Genomic DNA, 18426 nt, shown 5'->3' on the forward strand with positions numbered 1-18426 from the left:
AATGGAAGAGCGATGATTTTGGTTCTGAAAAAACCTTCCAATGCATGTACCCGATTTAACTATGGATCACCAAAAGTCAACAGTTTGCAAATGTTTTTCGTTCGTGACTATTGATACTTTTTCGGAATTACTGCTAATTGTTCAACTCTAAGGTACAGTTTACAGCACTTTTCAAAACGAGTCAAAGTTAACTGCAATATTAGCCGTGATATAAATATACCAAATCTCTACAATTTGGCCAAAACCATCCTAAGGAAATTGTAAGATAAAAAAAATTACATCAGACAAAATGAAGAAAAAGATAAATTTTAACGTACACATCCAAATAAATAGAAAACAAATGTTATTGGCAGAATTACAAACACGGATGTAAGATGGCACAAGGAGTTGATTGAAACGTAAAGGTATCTTCCAAACAAAATCCCTGGCATGTGTCACAACATTTCTTCATATTGAGATTGAAATAATAAATATATGCCTACATAATTTAAATTCTATAAAAGTAAGCTGTAAACTTGTCTGGGTGTTGTTAGATTTCCTCTGTCCTTGCCTAATTGCTCTTATGTCTGGAAAATGTTATTGTGTTATAAACTGTAACTGACTGATGTCCAACTGACCCGTGCAAACTGAACTCCACATAACTCCTTTCTGACCAGTGACCCCCCATTAGTTAGTACCGACCTTTTGCAAACCTCCGAAGAGGTTCTCTACGTGGGGCTTTCCTCTCTGTGGCAGCTACTACCCGCTCGCTTTACCATTTTGCATTTCTTGAGCATTTCATTGGAGGGGATTCTGGAACGTCCAAAGAGACCCAAAATGTGTTGCTTCGACTTTTACGTATCCTCATTCTAATTGTACAATACAGTTAATACAATGCATATTTAACTATTAATTTAACAAAAATAATAGTCTTCTCTCCACGTTTTTAAATAACTAAATAATTATTGAATAGGGGCGTCGGTGGCCGCAACGGTTTAGGCGTTGACACGTCGCTCATCACTGTAAGGTAAAGGTCCCGGGTTCGAATCCAGCGGCCCTGCATTCGAACCCGACGTACTTACAAATGGGCTTTTTTCAAAAACACCGGCACCCCGAGGGTTGATGTAACCTCTGCTGTTGCGAATCCTCAAAAAAAAAAAAAAAAAAAAAAAATGAATCCTGTATGGATTTACTGAAAGTTATGAATACATATAAAAAAGTTACCTACGATTACAAGAGATGTTCAGTGACTAATTTAATACTAAAAATACAGTTTCTGTTATCGCGTTTTGTTGATCACCTTTCCAATATCGACGTAGGTTCTGCAAACATTTCTTAATATTCAATATTTACACAAATTCGTCATACGAATTATGTATTCAAGGTGTTTTTAGTGTAGGTGGTGTTAACTTTTTTTACGGTTTGTCAAACGTGAACACTTGGAATGTATGTAATGATGTCAGCTCTGTAATGCATGGGATAATTAGTAAATATTAAATATACATTATTGGTGCGTCGTTAAGCTTTATTTATTTTAAACAACCTTTTTCGCACGGAATAAAAATGGTCCCGTGAGATGCTGAGCTTTAGTGTTTAGAAATGCTTCGAATAATTTTTTGAAAGTTGCTTTAATGAACTTGAAACTCACCTTTCCGTACGCTGTTTAAAGACCGTCATATTTTATGTTTATTTTGCGTGAAGAACTACTTTCTCAAATACAACATCGTCTTCAACTCCATCCTGCAAAAGGAAACGGGTGTAACATTTTGTCAATTAGGCGACAACTGGAAACATCCGAGATTGAACAGAACATCGCAACTCTTGAAAAAATGTATTTTTTTCAACTTTGCTAACTTTTCTTCAATACTCTTCATCATATTGAAGGGATTGTTTCTATAATTTTGTAGAACAATTCTACACAAACAATCCTAGCGAACATTTGTTTTACAATCACCTAAAAGCGAATGATTTTTTTTTGTTCAATACAAATGCCAAAAATTTAGTCACAAATTTAGGATCTTAAACTTGACGATTCACTATTTTCCAAAACCCTTAACCACGAATTCGCAGTACTAAGAAAACATTGGTTATAATAGACGAAATAGATTTTGAGAAAACGTTATCGAAAATCGGCAAGAGACAATCTCTCGTGAAAAAAAAATATGCATATCAAAATTAAAATCCATCTAGTGGAAGTTCCTTAAACAAAAATATATAGGTATATATCCGAAAACGGTTGCTTCCCCCATAAAAATTGTTGGATGTAATATCCAATAAAAAATACGTTTTTTTATTAGTATATACTTTTATTTATTCTATTCATGTAATATGTTTCATTTAAGACATAACTTTAATATTTTTCTTTTGTTGTTACAGGTACAGTTAGGCGATCGCCAGTTTATGTGTATTTCTAAATTTAAATGTGAGCCTTACGCATAACATTTTGTAAGTATTTTAGTTAGTTAATATAACGAAAAAATTATTTAGAAAACTCAAATTCTCCTGGTGTCAACTGCTAAATTATCAACAAATTAATCATTGATTGAATTTATTGTAATAAGTAGCTTGGCTTATATGATTAGGAAAACCAAGCTTATATATTTAAATAACACATAAACATTATTCTAGATCAACTGTAAGTTAATTAATTCTTCGTTTTCTTAATGCCAATAAGCATTCTTGCTTATATGCTTGCTGAAACGAGTGCACGTAGATCATAAAATTACAAAATTCGATCTTAGTCGTTCAGATCGAAGTATGATGCCATAGGATAATCACCACCAGGGATCAACTGTAAGCTTATTATTCAGAAATCGTGAGATGCGGTCTGGTGTGATGTAGGTTTCAGAAAAACATTTTCTTTATGATGCCAACGTTTCGATCTTTATTGAGATCATCTTCAGGGCTCAAAGTGTTTGTCTTCTGTGTAATTGTGCCATTCTTGCGTGTCGTGTTGAGAGTGTAAGCTTATTAATCTTTGGTCAAAAATACAGTCTATGAAGAATGATGAATGCAAATATAACAAGTTTATCAGTGTTCTTCAATCGATCAAAACGAAAGTATTCTTTCAGGGGATGATTAACAGTGATCAGATTGAAGCCAATACTCGATAAACTAAAGTCTAGCTTACATTAGAAATACTATATCGATTTCTGGGAAGTCAAGATTCTTTTGGTGGTTTTTATTATAAAAGAAATTTGACTTCATAAAAATCCGCCAGTTCCAACACTGAAAATGGCGAAACTGACAGGCCAACACAGCGAGGGTAGCAGACCAAAATGATCTGTAAAAACTAATTTACAGAAATATCTATGAAAAGCATAAATGTGAATGACAACTTTACATTTAAGAGTATTGGCGAATTGAACAGAAGGAAAATATACTATTGGTGCCAATTAATTCCTGATTAACCAATTTATGGTCAGCAGTCCTACCTGATAAGTTTGGCTTGAAAATAGATGAAGGTAATGTGATGACGGACATTTTTAATTAAAAATTACAACGTTGTTCCTCAATTGGTCAAAATTCAAATACCAAAGTTCACATGTAAGTTAGATTAATGATAATTAACTAACTTAAAAATTTAGCATTGTACTACGAGATTGGTTGAAAACTTGTGATTTCTTTGAAATTATAACTCAATGGATCAAAATCCCACTGTTTCAGGGTAGAATATGTTTGCAATTTTCAGTAATGTTTTATCCAGTCACTTTCGTCGCTAATCGATTCTCGCCCTGTGAGAATTTGCCGATTTAAAGGGAGATAGGCAACTTGAGTTCTACCGTTATCGCATGCTAACTGTTCACTGACTATTGGATGAATCGTCCCGTCCGTGGGAGGAAAATGGATCATGTTCAACGGTTTTACAACGAATCAAGTTGTAAATTGCTTATTCCGAAAAAAATAATTTCGGTTTCCTAACGCGATCCGTCGAAATCAAAAGAACCGGTCCGATGAAGAAATTAAAGAGGCATTTTGTCCTTTTTAAAAAATCCACTTTCTTTAGCCTTCGGACAACGTCCAGTTGGAGAGAGAGCATTTGGATGTACACCCAATAACCTCGTTACGTAAATAGTTACGTATAGACGCATTTTTATACCTTCGGTTTTATTTTGAACGTGCTAAGACTTTCTTCTGTATGCTCTGAATGTTTTTCTAATCTTTCCATTCAACGAAAATGAAAGCTCGATTTTAAAGGACCTTTAATTGACTGCCTCTCGGTTGTCTTAGGACAATCGAAGTTTTCGGTTAATTTGGGCCAATTACGTACTTTTATCGTAAAATGTAATTTTCATTATACACTATTTTATTTAAACGAATTACCGAATTACCATACTATTTAGTTTTTAATTTTGTAATATTCTTGGTAATAGTAATGGTAATGAGGATGTAAGGAAGCGGGGTTTGTGCTCCCCAGGCACTCCAGCTTACTGGCTTATTGTACCTTGCTGCTATGCTTATTGCATAATCTGCTGATGGGGTCATCGTTGTATATGCCCATGATGTGTACCTGTTAATAGTCCTATCACTCCTCTGAATCTAGCCCTCTCCAATTGCAGGTGTGAGTTTGCCGGTCTTGGTGAGGGGTGTTTCAACATAAGTTTACTATGTTATCCACCTCTCTTTTTGTTTTGTTTGGATCCATTCTACGTGGATTCTATGTTTGTGCTTGTTATCTCAAGTATAGGTTCGGGGCCTATGTATGGTCTTGCAGATCCTCCTCTGGTCAGTGTGTATGCTTTTTCGTTACCCAAAATTTCTCTGTGCCCTGGCACCCAAGATCCGGTCGTGTTTCCCCGGGTTTAGGAGATTTTGGATGCATTCACTGACTAATTTTGATGTGATTTTTTACATGCTATTGCATGTAATAAAGCTGCCCTAGCTGCTTGGCTATCAGATCTTAAGAATATTTTTTTGCCACTGTAACCCCTTTTAATATTTTCTAGGGCACAAGCGTTGATGGCATGTATTTCTGATTGAAAGACCGAAATGTACTCCCCTAATGAGTTTGATTGCTCATTGGGCTTTTACAACAAATACCCGATCCGGTTCCTTCGTTTGTGTTTTTGTTCCTTAGTTTGTTTTTGTTATCTCTTTATCATATCATTGTATCTGATGCTCTCCTGAGTTCTTCCTCTCCTTTATAGTCCGTTGAGACTTTATAGGATGTTGTAAAGAATGTTTCCGGGATCATATAGTCTTCATTTCTAAGAATAATATTTATAACAATAATATTATATAAGGTAATATATAAAATTCTTAGTACATTTACTAATTATTTTGAGGGTTGGTGTACGATAATTAGATGTAATTGCCTGTCGAATTGCATACACTGTTACCGTTAGAAAAACTTTGTGACAATAAACATCATTGCATTTTAAACAAGAAAAGAACAAATTTACGATTTTTATGCTTAAATTAACTTATCTTTTGTCTGGTTGAAACATTCTTTTTAAAAATTAATTCCTGAACCAGGAGATTGTAGTATAAACTGGCACTCGTATGTAAATATGTTTAAACTGTCGTGAATATTTTGAATACAGATTCTATTCTATTATATTGTAAGAACAATTGAAAACCACTAATTTGACATATAACTGCATTTTTGCTTACCTCTATTTTTATTTTCAACAAGACCTTCAGTTGTTTTTACACCCCATAGACTATTGGAATTTTACTAAGACGAGACCGAAACATAATAATTATTGGCAATTTGGCTATTCGTTCCCTGCTTTCCCCAGACGTGCCAACCCAGTTTTACAAACAGCCTTAACTAATTAACATCAAGCGCTGTGTCACGTAGAACTGTTTTATCTTATTGGTTCATTGCCTCTTTCCAAGTTTTACACAATTTTATTACAAAATTTAATCAGGTTTTATGAGCTTGAACACTGTTTTTAACTTCTACTTTGTAGACGTGATGGGCTACAGTGATGTTATTGTAACGATAGACTATATACCAGATTTCGTTCTTATTGAATAAACTGAATTGATTTAAGTCATAAAAAAAAGCTTTTATGCATATGCTTTTTTTTTTCAATGTTTATTTGTTTCAGTTTTGATTATTAGGGCCAACTGATAACAGTTAAGACAATAGAATTACCAAATTTCAGAAGAATTTAGAAAGTCTCTAAACAATAGAACAGCTTTTACTATCGGAATTTTAACTTTAACTAAAAATTGTATTTTTATATTTAAATAAATAAATAAATAATATTTTTGATTTAAATATTGAAAATCTGATGTATTGTCTAATGTTGTCTCAAGGCACGATTGGCATGTCCATGATCTAATTTTGCGGTGTTATTGATGTATTAAGCGTATTTGCTTTTTCTAATTGTCCGGGGAATCGTTAATGGATAGCTTATGTCAAAAGGCATTCGAGTAACTGTTTGAAGGTATCAGGTTTGAAATTAATCACAGGCTTATTAAATTCTTCTCACAATCTTTCCTTAGTCATTCAAGGACTTTTTTATCCTTGGCATTCCTTACATAATCTTCAATCTGATTTTACGCATCAGAGCCCGTTTTCCCCTGGTTTTCTTCTCGAGAAAACGCCGCGACAAAATAGGCGATCCATCAGTGAAACCAGTTCAATTTAAAAAAATTTTTTTTAATAAAACAAATATCCTAAAATGCCCAGTTCTTGTTGGCCAACACTCAAACCTTAGTCTAATTATTACAGGTTTAGTAATTCTTCAATTCTTCACAATTAGAAATCCAAACCTGGCAGTGTTAAATATTCGTGTGTTTATGAAGTGTAATATATAAAATAATAAAGCTTTTTTTCTGGCCCCCATGTCCACTCTGTAAGAACGATCTCATGCTACGGACTCCGGCATTCTGTTATTGCTTTCTCGTCAATTATTTTAATTTTTTTGTGGTATTCTAATGTGTAAAAATTATTGATTCTAGGTCTGTGTAAAGCACTTTCTATTTTAAATTTATATGGATTTATGAGTAAAGAATCTTTACACCTAAATCATGACGGTCCTTAAGGCTAAGCAAGCTTGTCGATAAAATAAATAATATAAGTTGTAGATAAATGTATTAGTTGTGGTGTAATATACTGTGCCCTTTAAGAGCTATTGTATCTCCCGTTTTGTGCCTATAGCACACTGGTGAGTCCTATTGCACCAAGGAACTGATTAGTAGGACCGGTTTCAATAGTTGAATTTCTTCTACAGTCACATTGTACATCCCAAAGCATGCAAGTTTAGCACCACAGTTTGTTAGTAGGTGTGATGGTGTCTCCTCTGCCTCTTTGCATCTGCATGTTCCATCTTGGATTATACCAATCTTCTTTAAATGTCCATTTGGTTTGCAGTGCCCTGTTAAGAATCCTATTAGGATTCGCAGTTTTTCCTACTTCCTTTGATACATTCTGTCACTTCTTTCCTTCCGAAATTTGTTAGGAGGTTTTTGCATTGTTTGTGTCCAATGAGTGAATTGCATTGTTGCCTCATTTTCTTTTTATACTTCTGTCTGAGATACTCATTGAGAGTGTGGGTTCCTACTTTACAGAAGGGTTCGGGTCCTTTCAGCCGTATACCAGCCCCTTTCCTTGCAAGGATGTTTGCTTTCTCGTTGCCTTCTACTCCCATGTATCCTGGGACTCAGCAGAGGCTGACCTTGTTCTGCGTACCTAATATGTTTAATTTGGTTTTGCAGTTCAACACCATCTTTGAACTAATGATGATTGAGCTTTGTGCTTTGTTGGCTGCTTGACTATCTGACATGATAGCTATGATCTTGTTTATGTCAAGTTAAATTGAGTACATCTCTAGATTGCGTGGACCGCAGCTTGGAAGATACTAGTGCATTGTCCCATGTGTGCTGAGTATTTGATTCCGGGACACTCCTACCCCTGTTTTTGTGTTCTAGATCCGTCTGTTTACCAAAAGATGGTACCGTTCTTACTGAGGTGTTTTCCTCTTTCTCATTTTTTTGGTACCTAGGTTTATTTGTAAGTTTAATAATATACGTTATAGGTTATTTAATTAATTTAAGCTTTTTCACTGCAAATCTTTCTTTAATCAGTTTGCTAACTTTATAACAATGTAGCTTTGTGGATCGCTTGTAGATTTTCTTGGGACAATAGCCATAAATTTTTCGTCTAGGCATACACAAAGAGAGATACTATTGTAAATTGTTTATTTTTATGTCCGATCATACAATTTTCCTTTCGCTTCTATGATCATAATAATGACGTAAGACTTATCCTATATGCGTTTTTAACCTTTCTTTGCATTTAGTGTTTTGGTAAAGTTGTGGTATTTACTACTTATTTGGTAATAACTATATTGGGTTAATTGTCACGTAGGTTTATTGCATATTTTGAAGTAACGTCCAAACCTACCTAGATTACGAAAGAGTCTACTTCTCAATATCTCGATTAGGCGAAAATTGTAGCTCATCTAATCATCTCGAACACATTTTTAATTAGTCGTTTATTTGTTATTTTATAATAAGGAAGACAAATATAGCTAAATTACTCAATTAATTATACATAATTATTTCGAAATGAAAAATTTGAGTCACAGGCGTCATTTCAAAAAAATTGTGTACTTATGTAATTAAGAATAAGGTGATAAAAATAATTCAAAAGTTAATATAGCTTCTTAGCTAGTTCATAAAGTTCTTGTAGTTTTCTTTTTTATTTAGAACAGATACAACCAATTGACAAATGTGTATACAGGGAGACGACATTATGTGCTACACCAATTTTTTTAATGAAGAGAAATTAAAAAAAGAATATATATAATAAAATATATCTTTTTTAAATTTGCCATCATTAAAAAATTTGTGTGGAGCATATAACGTCTATCACCTTGAATTTCGAAGCAGCCTCCTCTTCAGCATACAAAAATGTGTCGTAATTATTGTATGCTGAAAAGGAGATTGCTCCGAAGTGTATAATTTTCAGTTGATGGTATAACATAAGGAACATGTGAACATTAAGCATAACAAAAGGAACCTACAATATATTTCCAAAGAAGCAACATTTTTGATAAAAAGCAGTACAAATCTAACTAACGTGGTACCGATTTTTGTCGCAATTAGGGAAATTTAAATTACTTACTATTAACGTACTTCGATGGAGTTGTCAGATTTTTAAGTGACAAATAATACAGTAGTTGCTGTGAAGCTAAGGCTATGGAGTGTATGGTATCCGATCACATTTCTATTATGAAGACGTGCTTGGCTCATATTTCAGCAGGCTTTGTTAACCTTTGTGTGCCGAATAATCAACTTACGACATTAGTATGCCATTGTTTACCTTTTCTGACTGTCCTTAATGGAGGAGGCAACACTCGGATTGGACTTCTCCAGTCTGAAGGCTGGATGATCCAAATACGGCAGGGCACGTGTGATGAAGGATCAGGCGGAAGCCGAACGCACGTACGACAGGTAAGCTTCCGGCCGTGACTTCCAGTCATTGCACTTGCCCGCACCACCCAATTCACAATATTTGTTGTAATTCCGTTCTGAAACACTCGCCTTTTCTGTTTCCTCTGTTGTGTCGGCTTAGACAATAAGTTGGTTTTTTTTTTTGCACGCGGTTGTGTAACGTTCTCCTGTTCCCTCCAAAAGCCCAAGGGCATGAGAAAAGCGTCTCGACCGAAGGGAGATTTTCGCACGAACTGGCCTTGCCGGCCTGATTGAGGTGGTTTTTCACCTACGTGAGAACACCAGCTGAAAAGTTAAAAAGGTGCAAGGGGAGGAGACGCCTTAGTAAAAATCACCTCGGGGGAACATGCAACTTCGAATCCGGTTTTAAAACAGGCAAAATCGCAAAATACAACCTGTTCCCTCAATTAAGAAGTAAAATTCTATAACCACTTAACGGTTTGGGCAATGTTTCAACTACCGGGCCCTTCTAATTGCAAATGTTCCAAAATTCTGAAATGTCTAGATATATTACTAGTGATAATTTTCCAGATATAGGGTGCATTTCAAAGAATTACTCAATTCCTTAATCAAACTTTGGCAGATTGAAAGTTTATGGCGTAAACCAATTTCATTACATCAGCAGCTTAGAATAAGAGCTAAAATTGGTGCACTATACATATACATTGTTGCGGAAATAAGTTTTTTTTATACAGCATTCTCAAATTACACTTACTGCTGTGTTGTATTTCAGGATTTCATCAAACTTGACGTAGTTTTCAGTAAAACTTCATCGTAACGGTATTTTATGATTCATAATTTCTAAGTAAACAGCCTATTTTACTTAATTTTTTACGTGGGTTAAAATCTTTTGAGTGCCAACGTTTTTGAAAAAATTCAGGACCGTAGAATTTGAACCGGGGCTTTTTTTGTGATGAATCGCCATATAATTAAAAAAATAATATAAATATATAAAAAATACAATTACATACAGAAATTGCAATGGCAAGGGCCATGCAGCAAGACTTAATTATTTCAAAACATATTGTTAGGTCTTGATGACAAAATTTTGACCCCATATTTGATTGCTTGAGAAGAAGCTCATGCCTTTGAAAAAGGTTATTTCGCCGAAGTTGACGTAGTTGTTGCAAAAAAGAAAATTTGAACAGATTTTGGCACCCACTCCTGCCAGGTCATGAGAGAATCTTGATGCTGATTAGCAACAACCATATTTAAATATTTTGGTAACCCATCGGATTCATGGTCTGTCCATGTCAATTCGAAATATATTCCCTGGGATCTGACTCAAAACTTTTCACCGTGATTCTACTGCTTTAAGTCGTTGCGGACGTGTTTTGTGCAATGTTGCAATGTCAGTCGGATTAGTAAAATGATGTGAGTGAGGTTAAAAGTATATAATTATATCGAATGATAAATCAAAATAATCTATCGATATATCGTTATTCTTGATATATATCAAAAGGGCGATATATCGGAAACAAAAAAAATATCGAATGATAGTAGAGCGACAGAAAAATTCGATCTTAAATTAAAAGTGAATCAATACTTAAATAAGCTGAGAAAATTTAACTGGTATTCCCAACTCCATGGGATACTTAGTAAAAAAATTAAAATTACATTTTGCTAGAAATAAATGCAAATAAAGGAAAATTCTAGTAATGTTGAAACAATTGAAACCCATTTAAGAATCATAGATTATAAGCTTTACAATTGCAAAATTACAAACATTACAAAAGATTAAGTTAAAACAAATAAGCAAATTCAGTCCACTCTAAATGAAATTCTAGATATTAATTTTGACCTCAAATAACTATTACAATAATAACTTACGTTTTGCTAGGCTTTATACCACATATAATACGCGATATATTAAAAGTTGGTCTTTTACTACCTGTCTAAAAATAAGGTCGGTAAAAAAATACAATTGTATTAAAAATACATAGTATATTGCTCTAAATTACAAACGGAGTGATGATTTGTTATATTTCGATAATATACTTACAATTAATAAACCTAAACTTATGAATAATTAGACTGATTATATATTGTACCTTGTTTATCTCTCATTATCAGTTTATTCCCATCCTGCCTTTATTATCTCTAAATATTCTATTATGATATTATGGCATTTATTATTCTCTTTTTTACAAACTTCATATCGTATAATAATGGCAATTTAATTTTTTTTCTTCAAATAACGTAACTTTTTTTTTAATCTATTCTGATATATTATTGTCATATAATAATTTAACTTTATTTGGATAGGATCTCCTAGACGACAAATAAAATACTACTGCTATCGTCTAAATAGTAAAATATATAGTTTTCTTTGGGATTTCATCATATTTGACGATATTCACATCTGTGATTGCGGGTTCAACCTGACTCTATTTCATTCCTAATGGTTTTGTTGACTTCCTTTGGGTTTCACGATCTCACAACTGTTTTTTCTTGCAATTGTAAAAATAGTTTGACGTACATATTCTGATAAATTATTATTATTAATACAATAACCGCTTTTTATGTGTCTAGGTAAATTGACACTGAAATATATTCTGTGCTGTTTGCCTTCATGTTTGTTGAAAACGTGAAACACCAACGTAAGTTCGGGATGTTATGGATTTATAATTTTTTCACCGAGTGGGGATTTTCTATTCAACAAAGAACAATATAATTTTACAATTTTTTCTCTTCCTAGAAGGGAATTAACAAGATACAAGTTTTGTTTACAATTTAGCAGTCTTTACAAATAGACAAAATGACACATCCTATATTAATTTCAGTAGTTGTCAGGTTTATTCACGCATTCTTTCACAATAATTCAGTGGTGCGTTTTCATTATAAATATATGATCTCATGGATATGTTATTGTGAATATACCCATGACGATAAAGTGCTTGATCCGAAACTAAATCTGCGGGTTCATCACTTTACAGACCTGAATACAAAACTGTCAATAGCTGAAAGTAACTATTTAGCAATCGTGTAGATAGAAAAGATACCACATCTTATTTCTGTTGTTGTCTAAGAAACTGTATTGTGGGACGTCTTTAGAAGTTTGCTAGGTGATGAACCTGCAATTCGATCGTTTCTGTTCATCCTAGTTTGCCTATCCTTGCTGGTTTGGTATATAAGACTTTCATGCGCCATCTTCTGTGCTGGGTTGCTATCAATATATGAATACATGATAATAATATTATGAACACAGAAGTATTGGCTATATGGCTATTGACGCATATGGCATACCGAAACAGTGAGATTAGACCTACCAGGATGGTCGGAAACGGCGAGCCGCACTTTCATCGCCTTGCAGATCCGTTTACAAACTCAAGATAGAGTGGTTATTCTAATTAGCGATCTTAAAATAAAAAAAAGGCGCATATTGTCTTATTTCTGTTGTTGACTAAGAACTATTTTGTGGGATGTCCTGATCAGATCTGCTAGGTGATGAACTTGGAGTTTAGTCGCTTTTGACATCCTACTCTGTCTATCCTTGCTTTTTTGGTATCTAAGACGCTTTCATTCGTCATCCTCTGTGCTGGGTTATATAAATTATTTAAAGATATGAGAATATTATTATGAATACTCTGAAGATGGTGAAGAGCCGAAACGCGTATGACGGACCAAAACAGTGGGACTAGGCAGGCCAGGATGATCAGAAACGACCAACCGCAGGTTCATCACCGTACACCTGTACTACTCAAAATACAGTAGTTATTCTAATTAGCAATCAAAATAGAAAGAAAAAATGACGCCTATTTTCTTATTTCTGTTGTTGACTAAGAACTGTTTTATGGGAAGTCCTGTACAGGTCTGCTAAAGTGATGAGCATGCAATCGGGTCATTTCTAAGCATCCTGGTCTGCATAGTCTTGCAGTTATGGTCTGAGACGATGTCATACGCCATCTTCTGTGCTGTGTTGTTTTATAAAATATTTGAAGATCTGATAAAATATTATAAATGCAGTGAAATTGGCGATGTGCCGAATGGCGTAACTAAAAGTATTAATAATGTTTGCATCTAGGTTATGAAATTAATGCTTGTGTATTTAATCGCTGAAATGTTAAACATTTGCTTAGTGGTCATAATTGACTATATTAATTATTCAAATTAATTATTCGAACGGTTGTAGGTTGAAATAAGGTTGGTGTCCGAGGGGATCGATGTCACGATAGCTCAAGTGGTTAGAGCGTATTGAGCCGAAGTTCATGGGTTCGAATTCCGCTCGTGACACTAATTTTTCACCTCAACCCAAAACCTTACATAAAATGAATAATTAATTGGAATAACTATATTTAAAGATTTGAGATCTTCTTAGCGTCGTTTAGCGTTTATATGACTATTTGTCAATCATTTCACTTTTCTTGACAGTGCAATTGAAACAATAGGTTCTGTGGTTGGGTACTGTTTGTTTTGATAAAAGGTTAAATTTTGTGAGAGGGCGGGCCTCACGTTTGAACGTTGTTGCGTAACGTTCTTGTCAAAATTGGCATTCGAGTACGTCCTTGTGTATAATGGTGTTGCCTCCTCACACTCTCTCATTCTGTTTGAACAACGCCTCTCCAGGTGAAAAGGGTTCCCGGCCTCACTCGTTCCAAAAGGGCCGTTATTTATTGATAAAATTCCTTCGAGTTGTTGAACTCTGTACAGAATTTGATCGAGCCGACTCTTGTCAGTGGGACCCTTCCATAGCCTCTTCTTCCCCACCATCGCGGCCAGCACAAGTCGGTCGGATAAGGCAGTGCGGCCCGAGCCGTTAACGAGTGTGCTGTTCCTCTGTGACTCGTGGATAAGTGTTTTCAACGACAAGGTAGCGTTTTTATTTTTTGGACCAGATTACACCGATTGGAAGTATCGCACGGCCGAAAGGGCCTTAAGGCCAGGAGAGCTCGAGGACTTTCTATTCCTATCCGGAAAGGTTGTGTGGTTCGGCGCCCCCTTTTGACATTTAACGCTCGTGATTCCCTTTCATTCTTTTCTGTCTTTTGGAAATTAATTTTAGCTTTTTTCTTTTAAATCCGACTACATGGATACGGGACAGTGTGCGTATAGACGATACTCAAAACTTGGTTCTTTTGTACACCCCTGTTTGACTTGTAGCCTTGCATTTAAATTTTTTTAGAACAAAGCAATTATGACTATATTTTGGCAAAAAATTATATTCCTAGTGGCAAATTCATTTAAAATCAACCACGTTGTCGATTCTAATCACGTACATTATAACAAGTCTTTTTAAACTATATTTTTCAAACTTTTAATATTACTGAGTATTACTACTTGTTATCCATTTATACTGAAAACATTCACTTTTTTTAAACGAATTATTAATATAAATCAATTGAGGTATTGATAGTTTGAGATTGTTTAAGTGTGAAATACTTGTCGATTCTTTAAACATTAAGATGTGATAACAAGTCACTTTAAACTATATTTTTCAAAATTTATAATATTACTAAGTATAGTAATACTTAGTATGAAACTTGTTGATCCATTTATTCTGAAAACCTTCGCTCTTTTTAACGAATTATTACTATAAATTGATTGAGTTATTTAGATAGTTGACATTGTTTAAGTGTGAAATAATTGACGATTCTTTAAATATTAAGATGTGATAACAAGTCACTTTAAACTATATTTTTCAAACTTTATAATATTACTAAGTATTACTACTTGTTGATCCATTTATTCTGAAAACTTTCGCTTTTGTTTTACGAATTAATAATTGAGGTATAGTTGAGATTGTTTAAGTGTGACATACTGGACGATTCTTTAAATATTAAAATTCGACGTAGTGCTAATTGCATTTTGATAGCAAACTAAAAGAAAACACGAAATTTTACCACGAATTTAATTGCTTATGTACAAAATACCATGGGTGCTTACTAATTGAGTTCTTTCTGCATGGAACTTGTTTACCTTCTTTTAAAAGCCTGTAACATACAAAACAATTTACTATTGCATATTTTACAGCAAGGTTATTTTTCAGTTATTTTCCCAGGATTTTTCAAATTTAGCACGGGTTTTTGAATAAAAAACACCATTAAGTTTTAAAGCCGTCAATCTGTTTGGTAGAAGACGGGTTTTTCTTTTAGGCTATTGCTTTTTCTTTCCACGTTTAACTATATTTTTCAAACTTTTATTGCGAAACATTAATAAAATATTTTAAAGGCTAAAGGATCAATACTAATCAATATTTGATCTTTTGTATAAATTGATAGTTTTATAAATCAAACGAAGAATATTTTTATTACCACCACGCAAAATATTTGAAATTTTTTGTAGGTTAATTCGTAGGAATTTGAATGGTAAATAAAAAAAGACAAATTTTTTCTTGAATATAATAATATATGCAAGTGCCTAAGTGCATTTGTCTTCTCGCTGTAATATAAAAGAATTACGTTTATTTCTGTCATTTTCCCATTTTTGTTAAAAATCGTCAATCTGTGTTTACAAAGGTGTTTTTCTTTTAAGTATTGGTTTATCTCTGGGTTCACTGTTTTACGACAATTTTTTTTTACATCAAATGTTTACTTACAACAATTGCTGTAATAATTGTGAATCGCCTCATTATCGTTTTTTCATCTTTGCCTGGAAAAACTCCATAAAATAGTGAAACCTGAGATAATTTACATTTCAACGCCAAGGACAAAACAACAACAATTAAGTATTGCTTTATTATAAATTCCTATTGATTTACAATCCGATATCTTTAGTGTGGCTTCTAGAACCTAAAAACAGCTAAAAAGGCAAGTCTTACTTTTTTATTCTTCTTCATAGATTGACCTAAACTTATTTGGCATTAAGTTCAAATAAGAATTTAAAAAGTGTCTTTTTCATTGAGACCTTTCATGTCCTATGATTATCGTGACTTCCCCCGTTCTGATACAGTCACGTAAAGGTTCGGAATTTCGCACAAAATGAGTTTCCACATTTGACCGTTAATTTTTAAATACTTGGGAAAGTATTTTCCGCCCGCAGAATGCAGGATGGGCTTTGTCAACAGGTGGTCTCCATCTGGGGCCTTAGGGTTTCGACTCCAGGCCTGGAGAAAATCGGGAGTAATCACCCCCTGGGCCGATAGCCGTCCTAGTCGGCATTTACGAGACACGCTCCCAGCAAATTTGACTGACGTATTACCATCTTTCAGTGCTAATTTGTACTTTTAAAGAGTTTAGAGAAAAAAACGGTCGAAGGACATTAAGAAAGAAATCATATCTGTGAATAAACTGAATAAATACTAGTTTAACTCAAACGCTTTCAATAAAATTACAATTTTTTCATTTTTTCAACAATTGGTTGGACCATCNTCCTTCTCTCCTCTCTCTCTCACTCTCTCTCTCTCTCCCTCCCTCCCTCCCTCCCTCTCCCTCTCCCTCTCTCTCTCTTCCCCTCAATTATCTCTCTAGTGCACTCTCATTCTCTATCCCTCCCTCCTTGGCCCTCTGCCTGTTCTCTTATCAATATGTTTATTTATTGCAACATTCATTGAGCCAGATTGCAAAATAATCGTATGATTTAATAATGAATATTTGCCTTAGATAAGGGGTAATGAAGGATCTCCTGAAAACCCTAAATTCTTTAGTTTCTCTCTCTCTCTCCTCTCCATCGTTCTTACACATTCTCTTTGTCTATCACTCTTCTATTTCGTTCTCCTATTTTTCTATCTATCTCTCTTCCTTCAATTTCACATAATCAGGTGTTTGAACTCTGTTTTTTCGCTCATTCTCTCCCTATTTGCCTCTCTCCAATATCCATAACTTTTTCTCTCTCACTATCACCAACTTATTCTTACTCTTTCTTTTTTCGTTTTTCTCCTTTCATATCTACCTGTATTAATTTTCACTTAATCAGGCTTTTGAACCTGCTCTTCTCTCTCTCTCCCTCTCTCTCTCTCTCTCTCTCTCTCTCTCTCTCTCTCTCTCTCTCTCTCTCTATCTTTCTTTTTTTTCTCTCTCTCTCCTCTCCTCTCCTCTCCTCTCCTCACCTTTTCTTGCTTATTTTTAAGTAATAATAATATCACAATAAGCCAAACTATTGGGTTTACATATTAGTCATAAGTACAACGAATTATTTTTTTTAAGCAGACTTTATGTCATATGTTTTTTCTAACTGAATAATACTCAGGAAATCGGAAAAGGTAAATTTATATGGTGTACTCTCTGAGTTGCGAAGACATAAACATACATACCCCGGATTATCTTAGGAGGTCTGCTGGTCTTACAATAGAGTTTAAATAAGGGTTCAAGGTGTCCAAAAAAAGTATATTCTTGCTTGATAATCTTTTCCAAAGTAGTTCATACCGTGATTACGGGAATGTGATCCCTTGAGGATACGAATTCGAAAAAAAAAAAAAACCCGACGAAACTTGTTTCTAAAACACCCCCCAGTACATAATCAGGCGTTTGAACCTGGCCATCCCGATCATTTAAGGATGGACTAAAAATTCGAAAGATTAAAATTTAATTTCGTACCATGTACACCATGTCTATAAGGGTTGTACGCTTTATACGGCATGATTCTTTTTCGTTGCAAAAAAATCTGGTTAATGTTAGCCGAATTTTGAATGTCAAAAGGCTACCGTTAAATTACTTTTCCCCTCCGCACCGCGTTTTGTTGTTATTCATGACTTCACGACTGGTCGATTAACGGTTTTATCAAAATGTATTCAAGGACTGCCCTAATTACCTGCGTACAAAGGTTTTGTTGAAATTTTCCTTTAGTAAAAATAAATATAATCTTTTCTTATCACACTGGAATACGTGCTGATGTCAAATGGACAAATTATTATCGTAATTATAAAAATCACTGCCAAATCATCTCAGTAATCAGAGGTAGAATATTCAGAGACTTTGAAAAAATGTGAGCTATTGGTATTTGATTCAGACACCAACTCCCCATCCCAACCACAACTTTACTCATATTAAATTCACAAGTGTTCGTGTTCCGTTTGACCAATTAATGTCTTTCAATTAATTAAGGTTTTTAGTTGAGATAAAAATTGCAAAAAGGAGGGAAAATTCAAAAGGTGGGGTTGAG

At 34.1% G+C, this 18426-nt stretch overlaps 1 protein-coding gene and 1 long non-coding RNA gene across 8 annotated transcripts in view; one reads left to right on the forward strand and one right to left on the reverse strand.

Moving 5' to 3' along the window:
* LOC106667015 (partitioning defective 3 homolog) overlaps positions 1 to 18426 on the forward strand; it is a 131975-nt gene that overhangs the window by 60827 nt on the left and 52722 nt on the right. For 6 of the 7 annotated variants that reach the window (XM_014394607.2, XM_014394647.2, XM_014394615.2 and 3 more), the window contains exon 1: positions 14117 to 14200. The exons of the other annotated variant lie outside the window; for it this stretch is intronic. The gene's annotated coding sequence lies outside the window, so the exon portion shown is untranslated. Of the gene's footprint in view, positions 1 to 14116; positions 14201 to 18426 lie in introns of those variants that run through there. 7 annotated transcript variants of the gene reach the window in all.
* On the reverse strand, positions 1155 to 10307 carry LOC112126785. Its single transcript, XR_002910224.1, has 3 exons — positions 9260 to 10307; positions 1628 to 1719; positions 1155 to 1301 (listed from the first exon to the last, which is right to left on the reverse strand). It is a non-coding gene; the product is annotated as an uncharacterized LOC112126785 (long non-coding RNA).

Source organism: Cimex lectularius, unplaced genomic scaffold (genome assembly GCF_000648675.2).
Source record: "Cimex lectularius strain Harlan isolate CLEC.00 unplaced genomic scaffold, Clec_2.1 scaffold85, whole genome shotgun sequence".
Taxonomy (NCBI): domain Eukaryota; kingdom Metazoa; phylum Arthropoda; class Insecta; order Hemiptera; family Cimicidae; genus Cimex; species Cimex lectularius.